The sequence below is a fragment of the Eucalyptus grandis genome, chromosome 3, assembly GCF_016545825.1.
Source record: "Eucalyptus grandis isolate ANBG69807.140 chromosome 3, ASM1654582v1, whole genome shotgun sequence".
Taxonomy (NCBI): Eukaryota; Viridiplantae; Streptophyta; class Magnoliopsida; order Myrtales; family Myrtaceae; genus Eucalyptus; species Eucalyptus grandis.
The window spans coordinates 33,175,487-33,199,256 of record NC_052614.1 but is presented as its reverse complement, the minus strand read 5'-3'; the positions used below and the strand labels follow the sequence as shown (position 1 = coordinate 33,199,256).

General features: G+C 38.9%; 1 pseudogene; it reads left to right on the top strand.

The window, feature by feature from the left end:
• The first annotated feature begins 306 nt into the window (after window positions 1-306).
• LOC120291821 lies at window positions 307-22,678 on the top strand (annotated as a pseudogene).
• The last annotated feature ends 1,092 nt before the right edge of the window (window positions 22,679-23,770 follow it).

The window sequence follows — 23,770 nt, the reverse complement described above, 5'->3', positions numbered from 1 at the left end:
GAAGCGAAAATCTGGGATGTCACATGTGCTCTTTAAACTCTTTCACAATTTGGATGTACCTTTGGGTGTTAAATCAATAAATAATAAAAAAAAGTTCCCCCTAATTTCTGCAATTGTCTGTATAATTATTAATCAAAAAGATAATTATCAGTCTTTGATTCTTTTTTTTATTTAATTAAAAAAAGTGTAAAAAATGTAGGGAGAGGGCTTACCACTGGAAGAGGCCTGCAAGCGCATTTGTTGTAGGGCCAAGCGTGGTGCCCCTGGCCATCCAACGTACCGCCGCCGTGGATCCTCATACCATCGATGTACTGGAAGGTGATCCTTCAGGGAGAATGTCGATGGGGCATCGGGCGCCTTGGCCACCCCTTTGATCGTGACAATGATGAGGCCGGTGCACAGCCCCTCGAACACCACCGGTCATACCAGGTACGTCCCTAGCGGGATGTACAATCTCCTCCTATTTGCTCCTTTGTATTGACACGCTTGGCGCCACGCATCGAGAAATGCCTAGAAATAAAATAAAATAAAAAGGGAACAAAGCGTGTAGAATCATCAATTTTGTGACCATTAATGATCACGCATCGATGGAAACCTGGCGAGACGATTCCGAGATTCTATACCTTGCTATTCTCGGTCTTCCCATCCCCGACCGCGCCAAACTTCCTCACGCCGAAGACCTTCACTCGTGCATGGACGGGGTTTCTCTTCGCGAGTGCACGGGAGGGGGCCCCGTTCGCGAGCGCCGCCAGCAGCAGCACCAGTGTTGAGGAGAAGAGCAGAAAGATCTTGCGATGACGAGCTCGTGTCCATTTCCAATGTCGCGCTTCTTTGGCCTTGTGATTTGAGCATGGAATGGAGCTGACTTGTAGGGCTGCTGGCCACGGAGAAAGTGGAATAATATAGGATTCGATTAGTACTTTCCCTCATTGCGCTATTTAGTTGGATTACTTGCTCTCTTTATCTGGTGCTAGGGGAGAAAATATGGAGATTTGGTTCTAATTTGGTAAAATATGTCTGTGAAATTTAATTGAGAGCAAGATATTCGAGAAAGGCCAGAACTTTACCTAATTGACTTGGGTGGACCCTATTTTTGGGGCGGTCAGAATAGTCAACTCGTCAAGTGAAAGGAAAGTTTTCCAATGAAAATCCATCTAATAATTACAAAAGCCTTTCGTTTGTGGGTTATGTGTGCAAATGTGGTGATTTTTGCTCTTTTTCTCTCGGGAGATCGAGGCAAAGTATTGTTGGCTGTTTTGGAAATAAATCAATCCTTGTTTACATGGCTAAAGCCCTATCTACTTTGACTTATTCCATGCCGAATACACTTTATCCTCCTCAGTCTCAACAGAGCCTTCGGGATGAATTTTGTTTTGAACAATGCTATGAGAAGATCAATTTTGTCGCTAAGGTTGCATTTACAATCAGGATAAAATTCTTATATCTATTTATATACTTGAATTTATTTCTATCTTATAATATAAATTCAATATATAAATATATAGTACTTATAGTTACTATATATTTTAGTTATTTTAGTATTTTAGGTATATTAGTATAGTTTACTATTTAAAAAATTTTACCAGAGAATGATGGAAGGGGAAAAAAGAAACAAAAAAACAAAAGAGAAGAAAAATAATTAAAAATAAGCAAATAAAAATGAAGTAGGTAAAAATATAGTCTCAGCATCTCCGTTCGTGCAATTTTTATGTTCATTTACAATCATGTTATTTATACCAAATAATTGATATGATATAATGCGAACATATTTGGTTTTCTCACTGCGATTAATAAATTATGTATATGATATAGTAAAATAATTGAATTTCATATTCTATCCTACTTAGTTTTATCATAGTTAGAAATTTAGATGACCAAAATGCAAGCTAAGTTCATTAGTATCTTTGCTGCTAGAACCACGGCAGGGGAATTTTCATCTGAAGACAATTTTTTGTTTCTCTTTCTCTTTCTTCTTTCCTCTACTTTTGTGATCGCAAGCTATGACTAAGGGCAATTAGTCTAAGCAAAATCGTCTTCCAATGGAAAATGGTATACTTTCAAAGACTGTTTTACAAAATTATTTACAAAATGATGTATAAGACTTTTATTTTTCTAGTGGTGTTGGAATAGTTAAAAAGTTATATCTATACTTGCATGATAAACCGGAATTTGTTTGAAGGATTTAGGTACTCCTGTTCACGGAATCTGTTGAAGCGGAAAATTGTATATTGACTTAGTTTTTTGTTTCATAATTTATAAGGTGGTTTAGTTCGTTTTTGACGCGTGTCTTGCCATTGTCCTAAGGTCTTAAGTGAAAAAATTTCCTGCCTCATGGTCACGGCATTAGAAAAAGGCAAAGGGTAGGCGGATAAGGCAGCTATGGCTCTTCCTTTCTAGTCTATTTTACCTGTCCATGTCTCGTTCCGCGTGACATAGTTTCAAAGGTTTAAATAGCCCTTGGCAGAAGCCCCCAAACCTAGAACGAAAAACGGAAGCCTTTTGATTTACTCCCCTTTCTCTCGACAGTAAAACTCGCCCTCGGTCACTGGGCACAATGTTCGGGTCTCTCCCTTTGTTCTATCCCGAAACGCACAAAGAAAAAAACAAACTGAGAAAAAATAAGTAATTTGGACAAAACGAAAGTAAGTGGCTTAGACGAATCTTTTTTTGTCAAAAGCCTCGGATCAATCGATTGAATATCAATTAATACGTAATCAGTCGAAAACTGCTAAATTTTGCAATTAAAAGATATCCGGAAAAAAAACGAGTTGAGGGGCGGCTAATATTGGTATTATATCATATTGTAGACTCGTAATGAATTAGTCATCTCACATAAATTTTGCAATTAAAAGATATCCGGAAAAAAAAACGATTTGAAATATTTAAATAGGTCAAAAAATTAATAAATGTGACCCAATAAAAGTCGTGTTCCCTTCTATGTACAACGACACTATCAAATTCTCAAAGGATCAACTAATTCGTCAATAGTCGAGCATTTGATTTGAGAAGTGATATTTGATCATAGTTTATCTCTTTCGAAATAACATTGGAGGCCATGCCCAACAGCCGTGGTGTTTTTACGCTCTAACACCCGTGGTCGGAACAATTAGCATGCACTCATGAAGATTGATGGACTTAACGGTTCAGAATATGAAGTTAACTAGGAAAAGAAATTGCTGAAATGAGATCTTATTTCAATTGACTTGAGTCTTTCGTGAAGATTGATGGACTTAACGGTTTGGAACATGAAGTTATCTAGGAAAAGAAATTGCTAAAATGAGATCTTCTTATTTCAATTGACTTTAGTCTTTCTAGTCGAAAGAGATTGTATAAGTACATATCATGTTAGAGTATCCAATCCACAAATTTTAATTAATAAGTGGAGGGAGATCTCATATCTATAAAAAAAAAAAAAAAAACATATAAACTTTTATAGTCAAGCGTCATGTGATATATTTTAACCATCATTATGGGGGAGTTATTTTTTCTGGAGGCCGACATTCCGTAAATACATTTTGTATTTTCCTGTCCCGACCATTATTTCACTCTAAATCGGGATTTATACAAGAGGAGTTACATATACATATCCGTAAGTAATCGAATAACACTAACTACACTAAAGTCCATACGGCAAAAAATTGCATTGGGCGTTTAAATCGGCCCATTGAACTTAAAAGCCCATTTACCTCTCATTGCGTCATTTAGAATACTCATTTAGCGGACTTTGAATTAGCCATAATTTGGTCACTTTATACATCAATTGCGTAAATCAAGCTTTCCACATCCAAACAAAATACACGAAGCTTTATACTTACAATATTAATGAAATCGCTTTAACTTTCCACCTTACTTTAGCTGCCTTGGCAATCTTGCGCAAGTATAATTTGCTCACCTTTAATTTATATTATCATGTTTTTAATATTCTGGGCTCGCATGTTTCTTTCTATTATATATTAATATATGTTATTTCCCAGCTGTCGGCTGTGCGGGGTTCCCTGGGTCACCAAAATATATATATATATATATACCCTTTTCCTTATGCTTTGATCCATCCGCAATTCCAAATGGAAAAAGGAAATTGCCGCGATCAGATGAGGACAATTCTCCAAAAAGTTTATCTATGGACGCATTGTCAAGCCAACATTCCCTTACGCTGAAAGACACTGAAGATACACCGCTGAATCAGAATACTTTCTCCACTTTTCGTAAGTAATTACTCATCTAGCTGATGCGGCATAGTTAAAGTGGTAGGCAAGCGATGTTAATGCCGCGGATCATTAGTAATTATATCGGCAATACAAGCAAGACATGTGGCACAAATTGAAATTTCCTAGGGATGAGTATTGTCCGCGTTGACACCATTCAGCCAACATCCAGGAATCGATGATGTTGTCCGGGCATTAATGCCATAATTAAGGCTATTAATACTATTATATGGATGTTAGGGCCACATGACCCTTATCGAGTTGCAGTGAGAAGGCAAAAGCGCCGTTTGGTTCAACATTCCCAAAGGGCTTTCAGCCCCAAAGCCCATTAGAAAAAAATTTAGGTGTATGGTTCAGCATTTAGAGATGTCCTTGGCTAAATGTTGGCATTTGAAATGTTGAAAGTCCAAAGCAGGTCCCCACATGCTTTGGGCTTTTAACATTTCAGAAATGCAAGTCCACCTCTATTATTCATCCGTTGACTTTTTTTTTTTTTTAAACCGATCATCTTTCCCACACCCCAACCGTCATTGATCGCGACGTAGTTTCATTGGATTTTATTTTTATATTTAAAAAAACTCTTCGCAAATGTTGGGTTCGCCTTTTTTTTTGTCATTTTTATCTTTTGATAATTAATAACCCAACTTTTTATCAATACACTAGAATAAACATTAATTAACGAAGATGATTAATACTACAATAATTAAAAAAATTATTCAAAGTTGAAAACAAACCTAAAAGAACCCTAGGCCAAAAGTTGAGCTTTGCATCTAATCTATAATCAATTTTTTTAATATAATTTTTAAATAAATTTACTAATATATATCTTTTACATTACTCTCAACATGAAAATGTAAAATGTTATATAGTCATTGTTTCTTTTTTGCAATTTTAAAAATACTAAAACTAAAATACTTAATTTGGTTACACTAAAGGGTTTTTCAAATATATGTTTATCAAACAGTCTTGCATTTCCCTAAAGCACTTTTCAGTTATAGTTTACCAAACAATCTAACATTTCGGAAAACCCTTTTACCTCAAAGGTATTTGCATTCTCTCAACAGCATTTCCCCAAAGCCGAACCAAACAGGCCCAAAGTGCCCCACACGGGACGATTGACCAATAACCCTCATTTCAGATGTTTTTGCTAGTGTTGTTGACGTGGCGCCAATTAGGTGACATACTAGCATCATACGAAGATGCTTATCACGTAAGTCAGTGATGTCCTATTGGTACTTTGAAAGTGCTACCAAATAGAGATGGTAAAAGGGTTAGAGTGCACAAGTCAACCTAATTAAAAAGCTTAACTTGTCTTTTAGGTTGAGATTCTTCGTCTTCCTCCCTCACTCTCCCTTTTGAGTTTCCACCTTTCTTTGTCCTTTCAACTTTCGTTGAGGAAATATTTGACCTAAATCTCTCCCTCCCCTCCCTAATTGCTTTTTCTTTTATTTCTGTACTCTTTCAATCTAGAACTAGATTTACTGTTTTGCTACCCCAATCTTAAATTTGGGAGTTTTCTATCCTATACAATTCTTGATTTATGAGTTTTAATGAATAAATACTTTGCCATTAGTTTCAATGATATTTACAACAATTTTGATGTCAAATCTATGCTTGTTCAATGAATTTTGTTAAAAGTTTTGGTGTCTTGCACTTTGTTGACACCTAAATTTTGGCGACCCATTTAGACATTTAAAAAATTAGGGGTTAATTTTATCCCTGAAAAATAAAATCACATGGCATATAGTTTAGGAACATTTTTGTTTATTTTATTGGACCAACGGCGAGTGCAAAATTTTTCACATATTCCGTTCAGATTCTTCACACATTTAGGCAATATACACCAAATGATATATTTTCAAGCAAAAAGGAAAATTTTGGATGGGATATTTGATAAATACAAAAGGTAATATTACGCGGGGTGCAACGATATATTCGGTGGTATTTTGCATGAGCAAAATTAGAAAGTAAAATATACCACGAAGATCCAATTTTTTGGCTTATAAAAGGGACCGCGTACGGACAAAGTTGAGGAAGAGGCCACATTTATTGAATACACGGCCACAATTGAGAGCATAGAGAGAGAAGAAATCGTGAGGGGATCGGCCATGATCCACAATTGAGAAACGGCACATTGAGAGAGCTTCAAATCCACTAGTTCTAGACGAGCTCCAAATCCCATCGAGATGGCTGCTTGCTGGCCTCAAAGTGTCGTCTCTTTTGCTTGATGTCCCGAAACATCGGTGGCTCTATTTTGTCTCGAGACAACGCCTTTAGCTCCTGGTCGTGGCACCTCACGCCGAGATCTTCAAGCAGTTCCAGATTCGCAGCTTATCCGACGGATGCATACTTTAGCCAAATTGATTCTGTGTTTACGGATTAGTAGGAGTTGATCCATCGTTGGTTGAATCACATTATTGCTTCTCGAAGGTGCCGTTCCCTCGGTTGTCCAGCGGCGCAATTCACCCAACGCTAGTCCAGTGTCGACGCAATCGAGATACTCCTACAAGCGAAGTTCGACTTGCTGATACCCTTGCTGAATTTCCCATCATGGTTGCTGTTGCCTCTTCATCATGAGCTCGACGATAATCACCCGGAGGCTACCGAGAGCTCCTTGCATTGCCGTGATCAAGACCCTTTCATGTTCGTGAGCAACCCCTCACCCGTCGATCACCATGCCGTAAGCCACGAAATTCACATTTTACGGCAACAAATTGAAGAATTCTTGGCAAAGGAAGAACACGTGGACTTGGTCAAAAGCACCACGTCAGTTTGGAGTCCAAGTCTTCCTGAACCAACCCCATCTCTTGAAACTTTAGGCATCCATCAAAATTCATGCCTTGCGCGCACGCACGCCCTTGTTCATGTTTAAGTTTTGCTGCCACGCGTTGCCACTTTGCCCACTATTACGATTCAACGTCCCAAGCGAATCTCGGAGTTTCTTGGCCATGAGTCATCGCAAGCAACCAACCACCGGGCGCAGAGCTTCACTACGTAGCTCCAATATTTCTCTGCCAGCAAGCCTCCCAATGAATTACCTACGTTTTCAATAGTTTTGCAGGTTTCTTGGTGTCCCGTACGATAGCCCATCGAACTTGTTGTGGCCTTGTCGAGCCACGCCGAGCCTCGCCAAGCATCACTATATCGCGTCATGAGTAGCCGTTCGAAGTCCAAATTTGGAAGTATATTCGGCAATTAGGTAAAAAATCTCATCTTAATTTGATTTAAACATCATATTGCCTAGATTGATGAGATTGATATCTAATTTAAACCTTTTGAGTAAGAGGTATAATATTCATTAGGGTATATTTCCTAATTCGCAACCGCACACCGATTTTTTATTCCATCTATAAGGCTTTAGATGGAATAATTAATCACGCGGGAATGAAATTGATATATTGATCTTTAAGGCTTAAGATCAATTTATCGATTTTATTAGCGAAATAATCAAGCCGATTTGGATATTGTTCCCGATTCGAACGATGTATGATATCTTTGATGATTTTGAATGATTTGCCTTGTTAGAATATTGCATACTCTAGGGTTATTTGCATATTTAGGCAAAGCATTCTATTTATCATGAATTTCGGAAATAAAAATTGGGTTAGATTAGATGCATGTTAGGATATTACTTGTTTTAGGGTTTGCATATTTAGAATAGGAATTTTAATTTCGAATTTCATGAAAAATACAAAAAATTTCATAAGTTGAATTAGTTTTATTTTCTAGGATAGATTGCATTCTTTTAGGAAAAAGAAAGAAAAGAAAGAAAAGAAAGATGTCACATGCACATCATTAGGATTAGATTCATTAAAATGCATGTCATGTGGTAGTTGTTGCTAGGCCCATTCAACTAGGAGTTACATGTCATTAGAGTTAGGTCATTTAGTTAATATTGCATTGCATATTGCATAATTTTCATTAAATAAGTGAAAACAAAAAAAGAGAAATTGCGTGTTAATTAGAAACCATATCCAAGGTTGTTGATGTGGATTTTAAATTAACATTGCAGATGCTTTCGTTGCTACAAGGTAAGTCCTGCATTTTTCTATTTGCTTTCTTGGGTGTTAAATTGATGGATTGCACACCCGCATGATCGCCTCGCATGTTAGAGAATTAGATTTAAAATTAATCCAAGCTGCCTGCAAAACATTTTCTTTGAAATAAAAAGAAAGGTACCGAAAGGGCATTAGAAAAGTCTAGCGTAACCAAGTCCCCGAATTCATAATCTCTGGTTCGTAGGAGTAAAGTAAAACTCCGTTACTTTACTTGGGTTTCTAATCGACCCACCAAAAAATAGATTAGTGGCGACTCCTAAATAAAATCCATTTGTATGTTAAGAACTTGAACCCAAGTCGCGAATTGGTATGGGCTTGGGAGAGCCCGAGTTAAGTTTAGGCTTAACAATCCATTAGCCAAACCCTAGGTGGTTCACACCCGAAAAAAATTGGTCGCGACAGCTTGGCGACTCCACTGGGGACTTGTGTTAAAACACTTAGTGGACTTAGGCCAATTTTCTTCTTTTTGAAAATGATTTTTGTTTGGCAGCGAGGATCCCAGGTACATCCCTAACATTTAAGGTGTTAAATGTTTTTGCAGATGAGGAGATATAAGGGGAGTAGTCTTTGCTAAATCTTGTCTTGCAGGTTGGAGTTGGAAATGAATGTTTTAAATTCAAGTTATTGAAGTGCTGCTTGATATAAACTGTAGTGCATGCTTTGCATTTTTCACTACACTTTTGCACACACAACCCGCCGCCGGACCTGGGCCGCACTAGGACATTTAGGATGGTATTGAGTTGGATACGACTTCGACCGCGAGGCCGCGTAGTAGAGGTTGCCCAACTCAATCCCGAAAAGTTTTTCTTGGTGTTAAGAATGTTTACCTCTACCCGCGAGGCTGCGTCGCATTGGGGTATCATTCTTAAGCGAGCCGGAGTTAGGAGGACTTGACTTAGTATGCGAGGCTGCAACTAAGTCATCTCACCCTTTTAACTCCACCTTGTTTAGCCTTTCTAGTTAGAAATCGAACATCACACTTCATGCGCTTGTCTATGTGATTGCCGTCGTTTTACCTTGGTGAAGTAAGTCTTCTATCCCTATACTATGCAATTTACTTTTGGTCCATCCATGACAATCTAGGTTAGTCATTTAATCTAATTCATTTGTCAATTAGAAATAAAATGAGGAAATCGCCTTGCAATGAGTCATTTGCCAAAAAACTTTGGAGAATTTGTTTTCAATTCATGTTTAGGAAATTTGGTCTTGTTAGGGTGTCTATCTTTATTTTCCTAGTCCATTTTTAGGAAATGCCCTTCTTGTACGAACTTTTCATGAATAAATAAAAAATGAAAAATTGATTAGATCATTGTCATGGATTGACTTTCTATTTACCCTCATGCTTACACGTCCCCGTTCATTTGAATTAGGTGATTATGGAGCAATCCCGCTCACCCATCCGTTCACGATCAAGAGTCAAAATAACGGATCAAAAAGAGCTTATCTTGTCAAGCAAAAATGCTGCAATCTATCTTTAGTGAGAAATTGCGACTCCAAGAAGAGAGCCAAGAAGATCTTTTGAATCTTCTCATTTTCATAGGGTAGTCGAATTTGATGCCATCATGAAGAGGGTAGCGACACATCTAGATGGAAGAATATCTGACCTAAGGGGTTCACAAGATCAAGGAGGGTGAAGAATTCAAGTACACATGATTCATGGTCCTAAGTTGTTCCATTTCCTCATTTAATTAGGGGCATGCACCTTCCCTTGCATGGGAATTCTTATCGCTTTTTAGGGATTGATTTCAATTTCTTCTGTGCTTGAGCATCACATTCCAATAAATGTAATTTGATTGATAAATATCAATAGAATTACAAGTTTTGTTTTGAGGACATGATGGGGTACACCAAACTAGCCCGGTGACGATATCCAACAATGAAAAGAAAATATCATCCAAGGAGAATTCTGAGGACTAGGCTTCTTCATGCTTCCTCATCCAAAAAATTCCAAAAGAACAAAAAAAAAAAAAAAAAAAGATCATTTTTCAAGCCATTTCCAAAAAGCATGCATTAGGTTACCCTTGTTTGTTTTTCTAACTCATTTACTTCATGTCTTAGAGCATAACAGAGAGGCATTTGAAAATAACGCGTCAATTTCCAATGATAGTGGGCCCATTGATTTGGGAACATACATCCGAGAGGAAAAATAGACGTGGGGGCAAATGATCATTTCCTAACTGATCTTGATGACATCTCCCAAGAGTGAACAAAATCATCTTGATTCTAAAGTGTGATATGTGGCACATCTCATAACAGTTTGTGTGAGATGTCATTCTCGAAGGCCAAATGAAGTTTCTCATTTCCATGAGAAAATAATGGAACAAATCAAAAGAGGATAATCTGTCTTGGATGAAATGGATACATTGTGTTCATGAATATAATTAATTCTGGAATTGATACTCTGTTCTTTTCCTTGCAGATGACGAATTGGGACACTATGGATTCTAGTAGTGACATGACTGAGACAAAATCTCGATCCGAGCCAAAATGGTTATGCAATTTGAATTTACTTTGATGATGCATAATATCCTATTCATGCACGTTGTTCTGTGTAGGGGCAAAAGCCAGATTTCATTGAATCAAAGATCGGATTTTTCATCCTTGATTGATCAATTTATATGTTTGTTCCCTTTTGATAGGGGCAATCCAAGGACACCCATTGCTGAGACAGTCCCTTCGTGGGACATTTCATTGAATGAATGCTTGCAATCATGTTTTCGTACTTATGAGAGAATTTTTGAGTATGGTAAACTGTTTGTTTGAAGCCACAAAAGCTTTTCATGCTTAAAGTTGTTGAACTCTTTTTAAAAGAGAATTTTCATAGTGATTTTACCTATTTAATTCACCAATTTCATGTGGAAATTTATCAAGATAGACAACTCAATGGAGTGACATCAATGTTTAAGAATGCTAAATGAGACGTATCAGGATGATGAAAGGCAAACCCTATCCTATACACAGTCCCTTACTTATACACTTGATACACTTATGAGATGAGTGTAGGAAGTTCCATATCTACAAGGTAAAGAGTTCTCTCGCAAAAGGTACGATGACCGAAATGATGAGGGGCTATTCATTTCTCTATCCCAAACACTACAGGTGATCCATTGCTTAACCACTTTGAGCCTTATACACTTGTGAAGAATTTTTTCAAATTACCCCTGTCAAGAACCACCCCACATCGGGGCAAACTGGGAGGTAAGACAACACCATGATGTGAAGAAAATGGATTGAAATTTTCTTACTCTCACTTGCATCAATCTTCTAGTCATGCTATTACATTGAATTCATATGGTAATTTAAGTGCCTTAGAAAGACGAAGAGCAGTTCTTTCTCTATCGTATACACTTTTATCCATTGCATAGCCCATTTGAGCCTATAAATTCATTTCACATTAAACCCAGTTGGTGATCATCCCCCACACTGGGGCAAGGCAAAAGGTAGATGAAGACCCTGAAAGTTCAAATGTCATTCAAAGTGTAATTCCTTGACGCATTGTGCATAAGAATTGAAATCAAAATAGAACTAAGGGGCATGAAAAAGCAGTGTGCCTGGTAAAAGCAAGGCCAATGCCCATGAAAAGAAGTAAAAAAATGCATGAGAACTGGGGGTATGAAAAAGCAGTGTGCCTGGTAAAAGCAAGGCCAATACCCATAGATGAAAAAGAGAGTCAATATAGGTGACTGTCAATTGCAAGAATTGAATTCCAATGGAGCAATACTTAAAGAACTCAAATGCTGAGTTTTTATAATCAATGGGGCACTTCATGAAGACAATCCCCGATGGTGAAAATGAAAACTGGTGGCAATGCCAAGATGATCATCAGCTCTCACCCTTTACACACATTTTGAGCCTAATGATCCTTTCATTTCTCAACCCATGAACCTAGCCTACGTTACGTCATTTACAAAGTCTCTTCAGATTAAGGCATTTGAATTAACATAGGAGTTCATATGTTTATAAGCATCGCTTGAAGAAGTGCGAGCAAGATTATTTCTTTCTCATTTTTGCAGGGTTCTTGACTTGTAAACCCGGAGATGATTACAAAATTGTTCTTTCAATTGCCTTGACTCAAAGAGTCCCTTTGTTAAACCGTTGACCAAGCCCACATTACGGTCCTTATTAAAGACCTCTCATTGGTAAGGTTGTACGTTTTGCGAGAATACTCGGACCCTTGTTGGTATGATGATAATGAGATGAAGTGATTCTCACAAAATAGCCTCTAAATGAGAGTGAGTGAAAGTCCTTTCTAACTAAAGGTCCCTCATTTGGTATTCTTAGGAAATCCATGTCATGAGTGAAGATTGTCTTGAATGATAATTCTCTCCAGTGGAAATTTGGGTGATGCAAAGGTCATTATGCATGAACCCCGATTGAGTTGATGAAAACCTCACTAAATTTTGAAATGTGCATTCTAGAGTAGCTCAGATTGTCTATCTCTTTGAGGAATGCATATCAGTTTTTGCTTTAAATCATGTATGACAGGTAATTCAAGTTCCTTTCAGAATGTTTCATGATATTAGGAGATGAAAAACCTCCACCATAAGGTGAAAGACCTCCACAGGAAAGCTAAAAACCAAAAGACATTTTTCTCCAAGAATCAGAGATATCACCAGGTAAGTATATCTCTACCGTACTCTAAAATACTTGTCATTGTGCAGGTATTCTCTCTCAAGTGCATCGACACTTGACTTGGTCAAGCTGTCCAGTTATATCGACCTGGCGTGCTTTCGTAGCCCAGAGTCCCCCTCTTTATTGACCTGGCGTGCTTTCATAGCCCAGAGTCTCTCTTTATTGACCCGGCGTGCTTTTGTAGCCTGGTGTCCATTTTATCGACCTGGCGTGCTTTCGTAGCCCAGAGTCCTTTTCACCGACACTCAATGGAGTTGTCCCCCAAAGATTCTTCCTCCAGATTCAATCTGATTAAGGCGACCGAAGAATGGTTCGGGTCCTGGTCGGATGATTTCTGTCGCAAGGTTGGGCGATCGAAGAATGGTTCGGGTCCTAGCCAAGCAAAACCTCAATCTAGGCGACCGTAGAATGGTACGGGTCCTAGACAACATTTATTGCTCTAACAGGCGACCGTAGAATGGTACGGGTCCTGGAAAAGCAATTCCCTCATTCAGGCGACCGTAGAATGGTACGGGTCCTGGAAAATGAATCCCCCGTTTAGGCGACCGTAGAATGGTACGAGTCCTAGACAAAACATTTCTGTCGTCTTGGGCGACCGTAGAATGGTACGGGTCCCGGGAAAGCAGTTCCTTACAAAACATTTCTGCCATATTGGCGACCGTAGAATGGTACGGGTCCTGAGAAAGCAGCTCCTTTTTGCCATACTGGGTGACCGTAGAATGGTACGAGTCCTAGGAAAGCAGCATCTTCACAAAGTCATGTTACTATTCTAGGCGACCGTAGAATGGTACGGGTCCTGGACGGGTAACACTCACTATCTCGAATTACTTTATCCTCCTCGAAGGTAAGTTATCCCAGGTAGGTTCATCTATCATTTGCATTAGCATTTCCATGCATCATATAAATTGCATTAAAAAATGGAATTCATGTTCCAACAAAAAATCATTCACTGCATGTGCATGGTCAAAATTTAGGTCTCAATTTGTCTTTAAAGGCAACCTCTACGAGCTCACCTTCAAAGAGGGGCAGCTGTTGACACCTAAATTTTGGCGACACATTTAGACATTTAAAAAATTAGGGGTTAATTTTATCCCTGAAAAAATAAAATCACATGGCATATAGTTTAGGAACATTTTTGTTTATTTTATTGGACCAACGGCGAGTGCAAAATTTTTCACATATTCCGTTGATTCTTCACACATTTAGGCAATATACACCAAATGATATATTTTCAAGCAAAAAGGAAAATTTTGGATGGGATATTTGATAAATACAAAAGGTAATATTACGCGGGGTGCAACGATATATTCGGTGGTATTTTGCATGAGCAAAATTAGAAAGTAAAATATACCACGAAGATCCAATTTTTTGGCTTATAAAAGGGACCGCGTACGGACAAAGTTGAGGAAGAGGCCACATTTATTGAATACACGGCCACAATTGAGAGCATAGAGAGAGAAGAAATCGTGAGGGGATCGGCCATGATCCACAATTGAGAAACGGCACATTGAGAGAGCTTCAAATCCACTAGTTCTAGACGAGCTCCAAATCCCATCGAGATGGCTGCTTGCTGGCCTCAAAGTGTCGTCTCTTTTGCTTGATGTCCCGAAACATCAGTGGCTCTATTTTGTCTCAGACAACGCCTTTAGCTCCTGGTCCTGTGGCACCTCACGCCGAGATCTTCAAGCAGTTCCAGATTCGCAGCTTATCCGACGGATGCATACTTTAGCCAAATTGATTCTGTGTTTACGGATTAGTAGGAGTTGATCCATCGTTGGTTGAATCACATTATTGCTTCTCGAAGGTGCCGTTCCCTCAGTTGTCCAGCGAGCGCAATTCACCCAACGCTAGTCCGGTGTCGACGCAATCGAGATACTCCTACAAGCGAAGTTCGACTTGCTGATACCCTTGCTGAATTTCCCATCATGGTTGCTGTTGCCTCTTCATCATGAGCTCTCGACGATAATCACCCGGAGGCTACCGAGAGCTCCTTGCATTGCCGTGATCAAGACCCTTTCATGTTCGTGAGCAACCCCTCACCCGTCGATCACCATGCCGTAAGCCACGAAATTCACATTTTTACGGCAACAAATTGAAGAATTCTTGGCAAAGGAAGAACACGTGGACTTGGTCAAAAGCACCACGTCGGTTTGGAGTCCAGGAGTCTTCCGAACCAACCCCATCTCTTGAAACTTTAGGCATCCATCAAAATTCATGCCTTGCGCGCACGCACGCCCTTGTTCATGTTTAAGTTTTGCTGCCACGCGTTGCCACTTTGCCCACTATTACGATTCAACGTCCCAAGCGAATCTCGGAGTTTCTTGGCCATGAGTCATCGCAAGCAACCAACCACCAGGGGCGCGAGCTTCACTACGTAGCTCCAATATTTCTCTGCCAGCAAGCCTCCCAATGAATTACCTACGTTTTCAATAGTTTTGCAGGTTTCTTGGTGTCCCGTACGATAGCCCATCGAACTTGTTGTGGCCTTGTCGAGCCACGCCGAGCCTCGCCAAGCATCACTATATCGCGTCATGAGTAGCCGTTCGAAGTCCAAATTTGGAAGTATATTCGGCAATTAGGTAAAAAATCTCATCTTAATTTGATTTAAACATCATATTGCCTAGATTGATGAGATTGATATCTAATTTAAACCTTTTGAGTAAGAGGTATAATATTCATTAGGGTATATTTCCTAATTCGCAACCGCACACCGATTTTTTATTCCATCTATAAGGCTTTAGATGGAATAATTAATCACGCGGAATGAAATTGATATATTGATCTTTAAGGCTTAAGATCAATTTATCGATTTTATTAGCGAAATAATCAAGCCGATTTGGATATTGTTCCCTGATTCGAACGATGTATGATATCTTTGATGATTTTGAATGATTTGCCTTGTTAGAATATTGCATACTCTAGGGTTATTTGCATATTTAGGCAAAGCATTCTATTTATCATGAATTTCGGAAATAAAAAATTGGGTTAGATTAGATGCATGTTAGGATATTACTTGTTTTAGGGTTTGCATATTTAGAATAGGAATTTTAATTTCGAATTTCATGAAAAATACAAAAATTTCATAAGTTGAATTAGTTTTATTTTCTAGGATAGATTGCATTCTTTTAGGAAAAAGAAAGAAAAGAAAGAAAAGAAAGATGTCACATGCACATCATTAGGATTAGATTCATTAAAATGCATGTCATGTGGTAGTTGTTGCTAGGCCCATTCAACTAGGAGTTACATGTCATTAGAGTTAGGTCATTTAGTTAATATTGCATTGCATATTGCATAATTTTCATTAAATAAGTGAAAACAAAAAAAAGAGAAATTGCGTGTTAATTAGAAACCATATCCAAGGTTGTTGTTGTGGATTTTAAATTAACATTGCAGATGCTTTCGTTGCTACAAGGTAAGTCCTGCATTTTTCTATTTGCTTTCTTGGGTGTTAAATTGATGGATTGCACACCCGCATGATCGCCTCGCATGTTAGAGAATTAGATTTAAAATTAATCCAAGCTGCCTGCAAAACATTTTCTTTGAAATAAAAGAGAAAGGTACCGAAAGGGCATTAGAAAAGTCTAGCGTAACCAAGTCCCCGAATTCATAATCTCTGGTTCGTAGGAGTAAAGTAAAACTCCCGTTACTTTACTTGGGTTTCTAATCGACCCACCAAAAAATAGATTAGTGGCGACTCTAAATAAAATCCATTTGTATGTTAAGAACTTGAACCCAAGTCGCGGGTGGTATGGGCTTGGGAGAGCCCGAGTTAAGTTTAGGCTTAACAATCCATTAGCCAAACCCTAGGTGGTTCACACCCGAAAAAAATTGGTCGCGACACACTTGTTAAAGTGTTTGCTTTCATAAGTGTCAAATTTGAGCTTATTCAATCTATTTATGTTGTCTCTATATGATGATAATGTTGGCGATGGCGAATCTAAATGTATAGCAAAGCTGTAATTACTAATTAAAATCTCAACGTACACTTATCATTGATGATGATGTGTGACTTAGTGATCGGATTTCTTCAAAACTTTCTCACAAATCACCCACTGAAAATGGCTTTGCCCCCCTTTAATTTGGCTGCGTCAGACGTGGATGTACAAGATCAGAGATTGGAGGAGTCTGAGGCGTAAGAGTGGAGAACGGGGCTCAGATCGATGTCAAAAGTGACTCAAAAGTTGCATTTGTTACCTTCTTTTGAACCCCTTTATCTTTCCAATGTTTGAAAATTTGGAGCCTCTCCCTGACCCCCAAAACCAAACCTTTTCTCGAGCCCCGGAGTGCCTTCAAAGTTGGTCCCACCTTTGATGGTGGATTTATCCTATGAGAATCCCATCTGGTGCGGGGGCTATTGGATCACTTAATAAATGATTAATTAAAAAAATTCACGACTTTTGAGTTCATCGATCGCTTGTCTTGTATGTATCTAATTGTGGCCTTGAAAATCGAATTACTCCTCTGCTAATGTGCTTTAAAAATGGTCAGAAAAGAACCGCCTCCCAGTAGTAGCATCGATTCTTGCGTACTTAATAATTGTTTTTTGATATGAAAAAGGGGCTAAAGCCGTAGTATTTTTCTTTTATCACGTAATAAAAAATAAAGTAACTTTGTAAGAGATGATAGAAAAAACTAGTGTGGAAGCACTTATCAATTCCAAAATTAGCAAATCGATTAGTAGAGCGATTTCTTTATCAAAAGTTACGCTGTACTTTACACTTAAAGTGAGAGCACAACAATCTTGTGATATCACCACCCGTGGTGGCGACGTAGTTGGTTGAACACTTGTTCCTTTCGCGAGAGGTCTAATATTCGACTCCCTGCGTCGTCTGCCTTGTTGGAAAGGAACTCACGACTTACCTAGCTTTAGGGTTTATCTTGCTGGGCTGCCGGCTTACAGAGGCTCCCTGGGTTACAAAGAAAAAAAAAAACAATCTTGTGATATCTTTGAGCAAAATAGAGTCAGTAAGCTAATTTTATCAATCACAAATACTAGAATAAGAAGACCAATGATGGCTTTAGAGTCATCAATCATAAGCTCCGGGCTAATAAGATCACTGATGACTTAATTAATAATTTAAGTATCTATGAATTTATGCAAGACATCATATTTTTGCAAAACCTAATTTAACTTTGTCCATGCTATTATTCAAAACAAAGAGAACTTTGCAAAGATCTCGATTTTCTTTCCCAACTATCTTTAGTTACTTATTTCACAAACATTGTATCCATAGAAAAATGAGGTCAGTTATTTAATTCTATTTTATCATTATACGTTTTCAGTGTTAATAGTGTGTGTTTTTTTTTTTTTTGGAAAAAAAAACACCTCATTTTCAAAGAAATTATTTTTCCCTGCTTACTAATTATTTGCAACATACTATGCGCATGAATGTTCAGAAAATTAATTCATGGAAAAATATTTTACTTAAACAAACATGCCCTAAAATTCGAATCTCTTCCATCTGCCCAAGAACAACTTCCTAAGAAAAGTTCAACTTCTAATATTTTTACATATCGTGTGCATATCCAAGGCTTGTGCGCATTCACTAGTAAAGATAAGATCTAATTCAACTATTGTCTAGACCTATATTTCACTGCACTCGATACAAAATACCTCTTAGACAACAAATATATCAAGATAAATACTAGATACCATCACATAAAGACCGAGAAGGCAACAAAGTTGAGGGAGAATATTAATTATCTAGAGTGGATATTGGATATTGATCAACAAAATCATAAACTTTAAAAAAGCACCATAAAATAAGTTTTTCTGACAAGGTTATATTTGTGGACCAAAGACTCTGATTTCTCTCATCCTAGGTGGGGGATGCAGCTGATAATTTACCTAAAGCAAAGTTTATGAGGTGAAACAAAGCATATATCATCTTTATCCGACTATGATGTATTACATTGAGAGAGAGAGAGAGAGAGAGAGAGAGAGAGATCAAACGATATAAAAGCCTAGCTGGTGATTCTTCTTTATTGTCCTGGGAAGGCAAGGAAGATGCAATTTGCAGAGGCCGGAGCAAAGGTTAGCGGCGGATGGCAAAAAAATAGGAAATTAAATCAAAGTTATGATATAAAAGAAAAACTGATGGTTTCTTTTTTTCTCAAGTTTCCTCAGCTCAATCAAAAGTGGAAAAGAAATTATCATCCCGACAAGAATATACGATGCGTATGTGAAAATAGAAACAGAAAGAATCCCTCTCCGCTCATCTCCTCCCGCCGAAAAGCCAAAATGTGTATGAAAATAGAAAAAACTTTACTCAGAATCCTTTGTTATTTCTTTCTCCACTTTTTCTTTTCACTCATTATATATGCATCAGCGCTCTCATCGCAAGCTACAATCGCAACCTCACTTTACTGATTGTCGAGTCTTTTCCTTGAAGGGAAGAACCCAAAAGGACCGAGCCAGCGGAGGAGTCAAAAGCTGTTGTACCTTCGAGAATGCTTCGCATTACTTGGTCCTGCATTGTCCTTGTATGCTGTTCGTTCACTCTCCATGCACTCAATCTCAATGCAACTTCTTCCTCTTCTTCTTCTTCTAAAATCTTGGTCCACCCACATCAGCATCCTGATCCACAAGCTGTAGTTCATGACGTGAACAGGTAATTACGGGAGCAGTTTCTGTTCAGAAACAAATTTTTATGTTCATGTTCCTTGGTAACTGTATAATTTTTTTTCTCGGAATATAAATGCAATAAATATGACCCCAAAATTCATTTTTACTTAGAATTTCTTTTAATTTTTTAATAATTTTATAACATTTTTCACTCTCTCTCTCTCTCTCTTTCTTTTTTCGCCTTTTTTCCTTTTATTCTTTTCCTCTAGCCGGCGACCATGGAAAGTGCTCGCGGTATCACTGACAAATAAAATACTGCCATTTGGTAGCAATAATATTGTAGTCTTCTTTGCATTTCAATTTAGACTTAGCCAAGGATATTAAATTTCAAAAGAAATCCTTGGAATCAGAAGGCGAGCAATTTTCGTGCAGGAGGGTGAATGAATCCGTCACTAGAAGGCAGCTGCTTGTGGTCCAAGTAAGGGACCAGTGCTTGACGGGCAATCCAATCGATGACTGCTGGCGGTGCGATCCGAACTGGGAATCGAACCGCGAACACCTAGCCGACTGCGCGATTGGGTTCGGCCGTGAAGCCCTGGGAGGGCGGGGCAGCAACGTCTACGTTGTGACAGACCCATCTGACCCGGACCCAGAGAACCCGCCCCCTGGCACGCTCCGCTACGGTGTTGTCCAAGCCGGACCCCTATGGATCATCTTCTCTGGTAGTAAACTGGCGAAATCATCCACAATCGAGCACACCCATGTCATTTACACAAGTGCATGCTTCTGTGGAATTTGTCTATTATGTGCTCTGTTTTCTACGTTTACATCAAGTACTTACACTCAATCAAAAGAAAAGAGAAAGATCAAGTACTTAGGACAGTAGACCTTGGGTTAATATCAAATACTATGAAAAGTTACTAGGATAATGTGGGGACTCGGGGTGAGTTGCGAAATTTCCCTCAGCGAAACAGGAATATGAAACTCAATTTCGTATAGACAAGGTAGATTATTTAGGCATAGAGAAATTTAGACAAGATGAAATCCTCAGGACAAAGTTTGACATACCTGCTAAACCTGCTAAACTGGTTCAACATTTTTCTGTTTTTCCACCTAGGAAATATGGTAATCAAACTCAGGTATGAGCTTCTTATCAGCAGTTTCAAGACCATTGATGGCCGAGGAGCCAACGTGCATATAACAGGTCTCGGTTGTTTGATCATTTATGACGTCACCAACATCATCATCCACAATGTGCACATTCACCATTGCAAGCCTTCTGGGAATGCCAAGATCCGGATCAGCCCGACGCAAGTTACCGAGAGGGGAAGATCAGATGGCGATGGGATATCCGTCTAAGCATCATCAAAAATTTGGATTGACCATTGTTTCCTGTCGTATTACACAGACGGTCTGATCGATGTCACTGAAGGATCTACAGCAGTCACATTATCCAACAACATGTTCACCCACCATGATAAGGTGATGCTGTTGGGTCACAGTGATGATTTCACGGCTGACTCAGGGATGCAAGTGACCGTCGCATTCAACCACTTTGGCGAAGACCTAAAGGAGAGGATGCCACGGTGCCGGTTCGGGTACTTTCATGTTGTGAACAATGACTACACTCAGTGGGGGATGTATGCTGTTGGAGGGAGCTCCCATCCTACCATTAATAGTCAGGGGAATCGGTATGTCGCGCCGCAGGATAATAACAACAAGGAGGTAAACTTTAAAATATCTTATCTGCATTATTTGATTATGTAGAAATTGTTTTGTGAGATCGAATCATCTAGAACCTGCATAATCAGCCTCCTTCAATCGGGTAAGTTAGTGAAGCAGGTCTTTGCACATGAGCTTTTACTGGGTGCTACTTTCGTGTTCGTAAAAGTTAAGGGAAAAAAGATCATCTAGAGTGTCTTGATAGACTGGATATGATTATCTTTCTACATTATCTTGCCAAACTACAGAATAATATACTTCCGATGTAAAAACTTTCCTTTTAATAGATAAAGAAACATCATGTCAAAATGTACGTAATGAGTCCCAGTAACTGCTTTGAACTATCATTTAGTGAGTTCGGTAGAAGAAGCCCAGATGATCAATATGTTTGCCGCGTTATGCCCGATTATTACTTACATGTATTGGAAGAAATAGGTGACAAAGCGAATGGACACAGATGAGAGCGAGTGGAGGAAATGGAATTGGAGATCGGAAGGTGATCTGATGGTGAATGGTGCCTTCTTTGTGACCTCTGGTGCAGACATGAGCCCCCAGTATGCTGAAGCCTCTAGAATGTCGCCCCTGTCGGCAAGCTACATTGATCAGCTAACTGCGACTGCTGGTGTCTTAGTTGAACAGAGGTAAATCTCGGTGTCTGTTCCCTTAATTGCAACTTCAATTGGTTCGTCACGTTTTAATCTAACCCATCAAAGCACAAGCAAATAACTCTGGATGCGCCCATCTATGATTTAGAGGTACTGTTGTAATCGCTTATTTCACCAATCACCTTGGATAAGATACTATGAGATTAATTTGATCATCAGCAAGAAGTATAGATTTTAGTCTCCTGAACACGCAATTCAAACTTCTATGCACAATGCTGCCTTTCTTGTTTTGAATCCATCTTCGTTCTTTTAGGAGCCATAGGTTCACTCAGATCTGTCACTCTACGCTTGAGGATTCATGTGTGGATTATGCTACTCTTGGGTGATCACCTCAGTAAATATTTCAATGCCATGAAAACCTTCAGTTCTTTGTCTATGGTAAAATCATTTATGTTGTTATTCTTGTGGATAGGACTAAGGACTAAAAGCATCCACCCTTCTATTCACCTAGTTCCTTTTTCGGCCAGTGCATTTAGTGTCTGTACAACAAGAGCTATTATTGTCATTTTAATTTCTTTCGCTGGTTTATGTTTCTTCTGTTTACTCAGCAGGAGTGACGCCGGGACTGTGACCAATCCCTCAAGCGGCGGTGGGATTGTGACGAATCCTGCTGCTCCCGGGTCAAGCGGTGGGACTGTGACGAATCCCGTGTCATGTGGCGGAGATGGAAGCTCTTGCTACCCCGGGCTAGCACCAACAACCGAAATTGACCACGGCATCGACTTTGGCTCCATATATAATAGCGAGGCTAGGACGCCCCTTGTCCCAATGACCTTGGTCATCTTATCTGTCATAGCCATTGTAGCATTCTTACATCGAACTTGCTCCTAATGCTGTTGGATATATTATTAATATAGTCCAAAATAATATGTTCACATACAAGCCCAATAGGTAAAAACATGGTTATTTTGGTCCATATGGGCCGAATCCCAATAACGTGCATATAAAAACTCTAGGGTTTCCCTATGCTTGAGGTAACATTGTTGAGCGTTCCAAACTTGACGTCTCTTGGTGTAATACTTCAAGCAACTATCTTTTCTCTCTCAAACCTATTACCTCCAACAATCCTGAAGTATTAAGTTCGTGTGTCGGATTTGAGCGAGTAAAGTGTCTTCTTGAAGATTTCGTCAAGACGAACTCGCGGCTGTAATTTACTTTCGATCTCGACGGTGATATTGGCCGGGATCTGAGTTTGAAGATTCGGGTGACCGAAATCTTTGTTTCAAAGACCCAAAAATTATAGCCAATTTTAGAGGGTGAAACCACTTGGGCTTTGTTCTACTCATCGATACGAACGTTTTAAGTGGTCACTCGCATCAATCGGAGGTCGGACGGAGAAGTTACGGCACCCGGAAGTTTCCATCTGAATTTCTAGCGAATTTCGGGGGGCGAAATTTTTCAGCGAGTTTCAGCGACAAGGGCAGTCCATCTTAAGGTTTTTGGGCGCTCCAGATCCGTTTTTGGGGTTTTTTTTTGGGCAAATTCCATCCCTACAGAGCGGTTTGATCAAGGTTAGGGGAGTTATTCAACTTTGTTGCTCTGAGGACTTCAAGGTGCATTTTTTCTAACACTTTGCTTTGATTAAAATGGCAAAGCGTAGTTCCTATGATATTATAAAGTTGCAATCTTTTGATGTTACTGAATTTCATGGCTGGAAATTACATGTTCAATTTGGCATGAAAGAACGTGACATATTCTATACTGTATTGAGCGATTTTGCATCTACCACTGAAGATGTGAATGAATATCAGTGGAACAAAGATGAGGACTTTTGTAGAGATTACTTGTTGAACTCTCTAAATCCTAATATGTCTATGACTTATAGTGAGTATAAGACGGCGAAAGAGATATGGGATCACTTGAACGCTCAGTTCCAAAAACAAGAGGGGCTATCTAAAACTCTCATAGCGGAGAAATTCTTTG